Genomic DNA, 7275 nt, shown 5'->3' on the forward strand with positions numbered 1-7275 from the left:
CGTTCTCGATTATATTTCAGTTTTTTTTCTCTTTCATTTTTATACTCTGTTTCATTCTGTTTGTTTGGGTTTTTTTTTCACTGATTCTTTCGATAATTTTCTCTTTTTTTCTTGTAATTTTTCCATTCTTTTTTCTCTCTGTGTTTCCATTCTTTTTTTCTCTTTCTTTGTCTCTTTTCTCTCTTTGTCTTTTTCTTTCTTTCTTTTTTATATTTTGTTTCCTTTATCTCGTGTTCTCTTTCTTTTGTTTCAAATATTTTTGTAATCTCTTACTAAATCCACCCCAAAACACATTGAACTTCTCTGCCTTTTCTTTATTTTTTCTCTCCTCTCTCTCTTTCTCATAAGAGAAACTGGTCATCGATATCGATTCATCAGATTATTGATTTTAATTGAGGTTATATGTTTACTTTTATTATACTGTTTGTTCTTAAGCAAGTCAAAGGTCGTATTAAATAGAACGTGGAACTGGGAGAAAAAAGCAACCTTAGTATAAGTGTCCCGCATGGGTGCTTGGGAAAGCAGAGCTTAGAATGAAAAGATAACGAAATATTAAAGTCTTATGTACAAAACGGCAAAAACTGGAATCATAAAAAGATCTCTCGGTTGAAATACATAAGCTGGCAGGTTAATGTCTGGCATCAGGTATGATGCTTCATCTCTAGCTAGAAAAAAAATGATGAGAAACATTGAACATTTTTAAAAGGTTAATGTTTATCCTTTAAAAGGTTAAAAGAAACAAAAAAATTAAGCGTGAAGAATTGACTATAACAAATTTGTATAAGTAATTCGTTTAATTCAAATTGATTGTCATACATAAATAAGTAATGTCCCTGACCCACTTCCAGATCTAGCTGAAATTTTGCATGTGCAATGATTTATATCTCTACGGGTTATGTGGCAAATTACAGCGCTGAACTATTGTGGTTTCTGTTTTACAGGCGTTGAACTGAGTCAGGTGTGAAATGGAGCCTGTTGAATGGCGAGCAGTGATCCGGTGTTTGTATTTGAAAGGACGCACACTACAGATGACTTTTGATGAAATGAAAGAAACTTATGATGATAATGCCCCATCATATGACCTTGTAAAACGCTGGCATCGTGAATTCAAACATGGCTGGAAGTCTGTGGAAACAGCTCCCAGACCTGGTCGCCTTCCTTCTGCCATTGATGAGGCATATATTCGTCAAGTTGAGGCTGCCATTTTGGAAGGTCGGCTCATTACTATTCGCCAACTAGCCCAAGATGTCAAGATTAGTAGAAACTATCATTCATGACCATTTGCTTATGCATAAGGTGTCTGCCAAATGGATTCCAAGGTTGCTCACACCATTCCAGAAGCGAGAATGGGTCGAGGATGAATTTGGAGATGTGCCAAAAAGATGAGTCAAAGTTTTTCAAAAGACTGATTACACAGGATGAAACCTGGGCCCATCACTATGATCCAGAGACCAAAGCCCAGTCAATACAGTCGAAGCAATTGGACTCACCACCTTCAAAGAAGGCAAGGATGCAGCCCTCCGCTGGCAAAGTCATGCTCACAGTCTTCTGGGACCAGGACGGACTAGTGATAACAGATTTCCTGGCAAAGGATACCACAATTACAGGAGCCTATTATGCTTCACATTTGAGGAAATTAAGGGAAGCTATCAAAATCAAGAGGCGGGGCAAGATCACCAAAGGTACCCTCCTCCTGCAGGACAACACTCCGGTCCACAACTCGCATGTCGCCAGATCAGAAGCACGGGCGTTTGGTTATGAAATCCTTCCTCATCCTCCCTAATCTCCTGACCTTGCACCCTCCGACTTTCACCTTTTCCGAGCCATGAAATTATTTTTGAAAGGAAAGCGTTTCCCAGATGATACAGCCTTGATTTATGAAGTCACGTCGTGGTTGGAGGACCAACCTGGGGTGTTCTACAAAAACGGTTACCAGGGCTGCATCAAATGATGGGAGAAATGCATAACACTGGGTGGTTCCTATGTAGAGAAAGACTAATAACTGTGCCAAGTTTCGTTGTTCTACTTCTATGGGAAGTGGGTCAGGGTCATTACTTATCGTATTGCAGCATTAAGAACTTATTATATAATGATATAAATTGAAGTTAAAAAATCTTAATTTTTAACTTGAAAATATTTTTCGAGAAGAAAAATATATATGTATATGCATATTAACCAAGCATAATAAAATATTTGTAGGATAAAAAATATACAAAATATCTACCTGGTTTATATAATAGTGCCCAAAGAGCATTACATTGTTTAAGAGAAATGCGGTTGGGAAATAGTTAATAAAACATGTTAAAAAACACTTTGAAATGAGTTAAAAACATATTTAATCTGAAAAGGAAACATTAGATTAGCGGATAGTCCTTAATCCGCGGAGTTTCGAAGAAATACTTTCCTTCTCATCAGAGGGTAGGAATTAGCAAAATGCGGGATCGGATTTTGCATGCGAATGTATTTGATGAAACAACAAGTAAGTCAAAGATCTTACTTGAAAACCAAAAAAAGTGAAGCAGAGGGAATATGGTGAAGAAAAAGGTGATTACACGTGAATGGATAGTCTGGTGGAAGATAAATAATCCAGTGACGATAAAATCCAAATATATAACTTCAATTAAGTTAATTGAATTTCCATTTATATATATATATATATATATATATATATATATATATATATATATATATGCAGTTGTGCGCAAAAATATTCGACCCCTGTCTAAATTTTCTTGTTTCGTTGAATGTATACTTCAAAAATCTTCATAACGCCTTTTAACGGTTAATTATGAATAAATTATATATTTTTCAACAATAAATGAGGAAAAGTAATTCGAGATTAATATTATATATAAATTTTTTTACAAAAAATTTAAATATGGATGTTGCAAAAATATTCGACCCCTTTAATTTAAAGTTTAAATAAAAGCGTCATTAAGTTTATTATTTTAGTCTGACCTTGTATTTATTTCCTATAAATAATATTTATGACTCTACTGTATCTAAAATCAGTTCAAATTGAACTTCAATGCCATATTGAATGATTGAATAATTGTTTCAAGTAAAAAAAAATTCTTTTTCAACGTCAACAAATCTGCAACTATGACAAAGAACAAAGAGTACTCTGAAGACATTCAAATGAAAGTAATCGATGCCTACCAGTCTGGAGAAGGTTATAAAAAAATTTCCAAACGTTTTTCTATACCACGGTCGACTATTATGTCCATTATCAAAAAATGGAAAGTAAAAGGGATTGTATCAAGTCTTCCAAGATCAGGTCGTCCAAGAAAAATTACGACACGTGGGGCTAGGAAAATTGTTAGACAAGTTTCAATAGACTCTAAATCTAACCTAAAGGACGTGCAGAACGATTTGAAGAATGCTGGCTCAGATGTACACTTGTCAACTATTCGTAGGACATTAAATCGTGCCGGATTGCATGGACGTATTGCCAGAAGGAAGCCCTTACTTTCCAAAGCTCATCAAAAGGCTCGATTAAATTTTGCAAAAAAGTTCCTAGAAATGCCTATTGATTACTGGAATAATATAATTTGGTCAGACGAAACGAAAGTGGAACTATTTGGACGCAACCAGCAACGCTATGTTTGGTGAAAAGAAAATACTGCTTATAATGTGAAGAATACCGTTCCAACCGTTAAGCATGGAGGTGGATCAATCATGGTGATGGGTTGTTTCAGTATAAATGGAACTGGAAGATTAACCATAATCGATGGAAGAATGGATTCAGTAAAATATCAGTCCATACTGAAAGAAAATCTTGTTCCGTCTGCGAACCAGTTGGGGCATGGAAGGAGGTATACCGTTCAACAGGACAACGATCCTAAAAACACTTCAAAGAGCACTAAGGCATGGTTAAAGAATAATAAGGTGAAAGTTCTAGAATGACCTTCCCAGTCTCCAGACCTAAATCCGATTGAGCACTTATGGCATGATTTAAAAATTGCGGTATATAAAAGAAAACCATCTAATTTGATTGAATTAAAACAGTACTGTCAAGAAGAGTGGCTAAAAATTCCAGTGGACAGATGTAGAAGTCTCGTTAGATGTTATAGGAAACGTTTACTTGCAGTAATCAAGGTCAAAGGAGCTTCAACCAAGTATTAATGAAAAGGGGTCGAATACTTTTGCAACATCCATATTTTTATTTTTGTAAATAAATTTATTTATATTATCAAGCACTAATTACTTTTTATTATTTTTTGTTGAAAACTATACAGTTTATTCGAACTTAGTCGTTAAAGAAGGTTTGAAAGATTATTGAAGTATCCATTCAAAGAAATAAGACAATTTTGGTAGGACTCGAATACTTTTGCGCACAACTGTATATATATATATATATATATATATATATATATATATATATATATATATATATATATATATATATATATATATATATATATATATATATATATATAATAAAAATGGTGGTTAGTAAAACCCGAAGAAAGTGCCAATACTATTGCAGAGCAAATATATGATTTCTTTTTCTATTACCGTTTTATCTGTTTAGTTACACATGTTTCGGTTACCGAATCGTATTAACGATCCGATAACTTTATCAGACTTTACAGAATCTTTTTTTTATTTCGAACGAATTGCTCAAAGGGCATTGTTATGATAATTGAACTGATGCGTTCATAACCTGAAGTATTTATCTGTCTGCTCCAAATATGAGATTTTAAAATAGCAGCCCATAACATGGAATGCCTCAGCAGCAAAAAAGCGTCATTGAATTCCCGCCGAAAGCACATTGAGAATGGTGGTTATCATGAAGGAAAATAAATTCTGATGCCCAAAATGTCGTTAACTGTTGTGGTACCAATCCTGTCTTCATAGCCCTTCAACTTTTTGAGTTAAAAAGATAGGAGGCGATACTTTCTGGACGGCCTTTGTATAACAAAGTGAGTTCGGGATGTCCTTGTAAAGCCATAACTCATCGCTGAAAAAGTACTTTGGGAATGGCGGTGACCACTTAGAAAAATAAATTCTAGGAAAAAAGGTCGCTGGTTTCAATAATACTACTCCCGTTTTCGTAGTTTTTCAACTTTCATGGTGAAAGCTTAGGTGTCTTTACTTTTGGAACGACACTCGCATATATATATATATATATATATATATATATATATATATATATATATATATATATATATATATATATGCGAGTGTGGTAGACACCTAAGCTTTCACCATGAAAGTTGAAAAACTACGAAAACGGGAGTAGTATATATATATATATATATATATATATATATATATATATATATAGAGAGAGAGAGAGAGAGAGAGTGATATATATATATATATATATATATATATATATATATATATATATATATTTTACACAGTGATCACCACTTATCAAGCCCCGGAAGCCACTCAGGGGTAAAGGTTATTGCAAGTACATTACGTTAGTGTGGAGATTTGATGAAGTGTTTACTTAAGGGGGCGGTTCATTAGGAATTTGTGAACGTTCGACTTGAAGACATCCAAGTTGTAGTCCGGTGGGAAGCAGGCAGACAGAACAGAGTTCCACAGGCGTGCAGTTCTAAGAAAGAAGCTTTGTTCATGGAATCCGCGTTTTGATTAAGGCACAGATATAGAGTGGGGGAAATTTTTCACAGTGGATTCAGCTAGACGGGTGTTTTTTCGTGAAAGATTTGCGAGGGAGGGACCAGAGATTGGAGTTCAGACGAGCATCTGCCATGGAAATAACGATAAAACAAAGATAGGCTCGCAACGTCTCTTCTGTGGGAGAGAGGTTGCAGGGTAGAGAAAAGGGCATCCCCCACTAAGCCACGAAGTCTATTTTGTACTGTGTCAAGGCATGATAGGCTTTTTTTAGCAGCTCCTGCCCAGATATGGCAACAGTATTTCATCCTTGGACGTACTTGTCTTTTATACAGATAGAGAATTGAATCAGTAGTGAGATATCTTCTGGAGCGGTAGAAGGATCCCACCATCTTTCCAGCGACCTTGGCAACAGACTTGATATACGTGTTCCATTTCAGATCAGGGGTAAAAGTCAAACCCAGAAGCTTGTCAAAACACGGGGCCTGACCCAGATGAGAGCCATCCATCACAATTGATGCCAGATGGGTATATATATATATATATATATATATATATATATATATATATATATATATATATATATATATATATATATATGTAGTTTTTTTTGTTATAATTCACACACACACATATATATATAGTGATTAAATGAAAAAAATATATATATACCAAAATTCATGATGTTGACCATCTTATAGTTTATTCGTTTTATTCAGTGAACACTTACAATTCTTGACAGTATCTGTTTCGCAGCGCACAATCAATCACTTAATTATTTTTTTTTTGCTATAATTCACACACACACATATATATAGTGATTAAATGAAAAAAAAACTATATAACAAAATTTATGATGTTGATCATCTTATAGTTTATTCGTTTAATTCAGTTAACACTTACAATTCTTGACAGTATCTGTTTCGCAGCGCAAAACCAATCACTTAATTATTTTTTTTTTGTTATAATTCACACACACACATATATATAGTGATTAAATGAAAAAATATATATATACCAAAATTCATGATGTTGACCATCTTATAGTTTATTCGTTTTATTCAGTGAACACTTACAATTCTTGACAGTATCTGTTTCGCAGCGCACAATCAATCACTTAATTATTTTTTTTTTGCTATAATTCACACACACACATATATATAGTGATTAAATGAAAAAAAAACTATATAACAAAATTTATGATGTTGATCATCTTATAGTTTATTCGTTTAATTCAGTTAACACTTACAATTCTTGACAGTATCTGTTTCGCAGCGCAAAACCAATCACTTAATTATTTTTTTTTTGTTATAATTCACACACACACATATATATAGTGATTAAATGAAAAAATATATATATACCAAAATTCATGATGTTGACCATCTTATAGTTTATTCGTTTAATTCAGTTAACACTTACAATTCTTGACAGTATCTGTTTCGCAGCGCAAAACCAATCACTTAATTATTTTTTTTTGTTATAATTCACACACACACATATATATAGTGATTAAATGAAAAAAAAACTATATAACAAAATTCATGATGTTGACCATCTTATAGTTTATTCGTTTAATTCAGTGAACACTTACAATTCTTGACAGTATCTGTTTCGCAGCGCACAATCAATCACTTAATTATTATTTTTTTTTTTGGTTATAATTCACACACACACACATAT

The sequence above is a fragment of the Euprymna scolopes genome, chromosome 14 (assembly GCF_053919585.1).
Source record: "Euprymna scolopes isolate OS-2025 chromosome 14, ASM5391958v1, whole genome shotgun sequence".
In the NCBI taxonomy this organism is placed as follows: Eukaryota; Metazoa; Mollusca; class Cephalopoda; order Sepiida; family Sepiolidae; genus Euprymna; species Euprymna scolopes.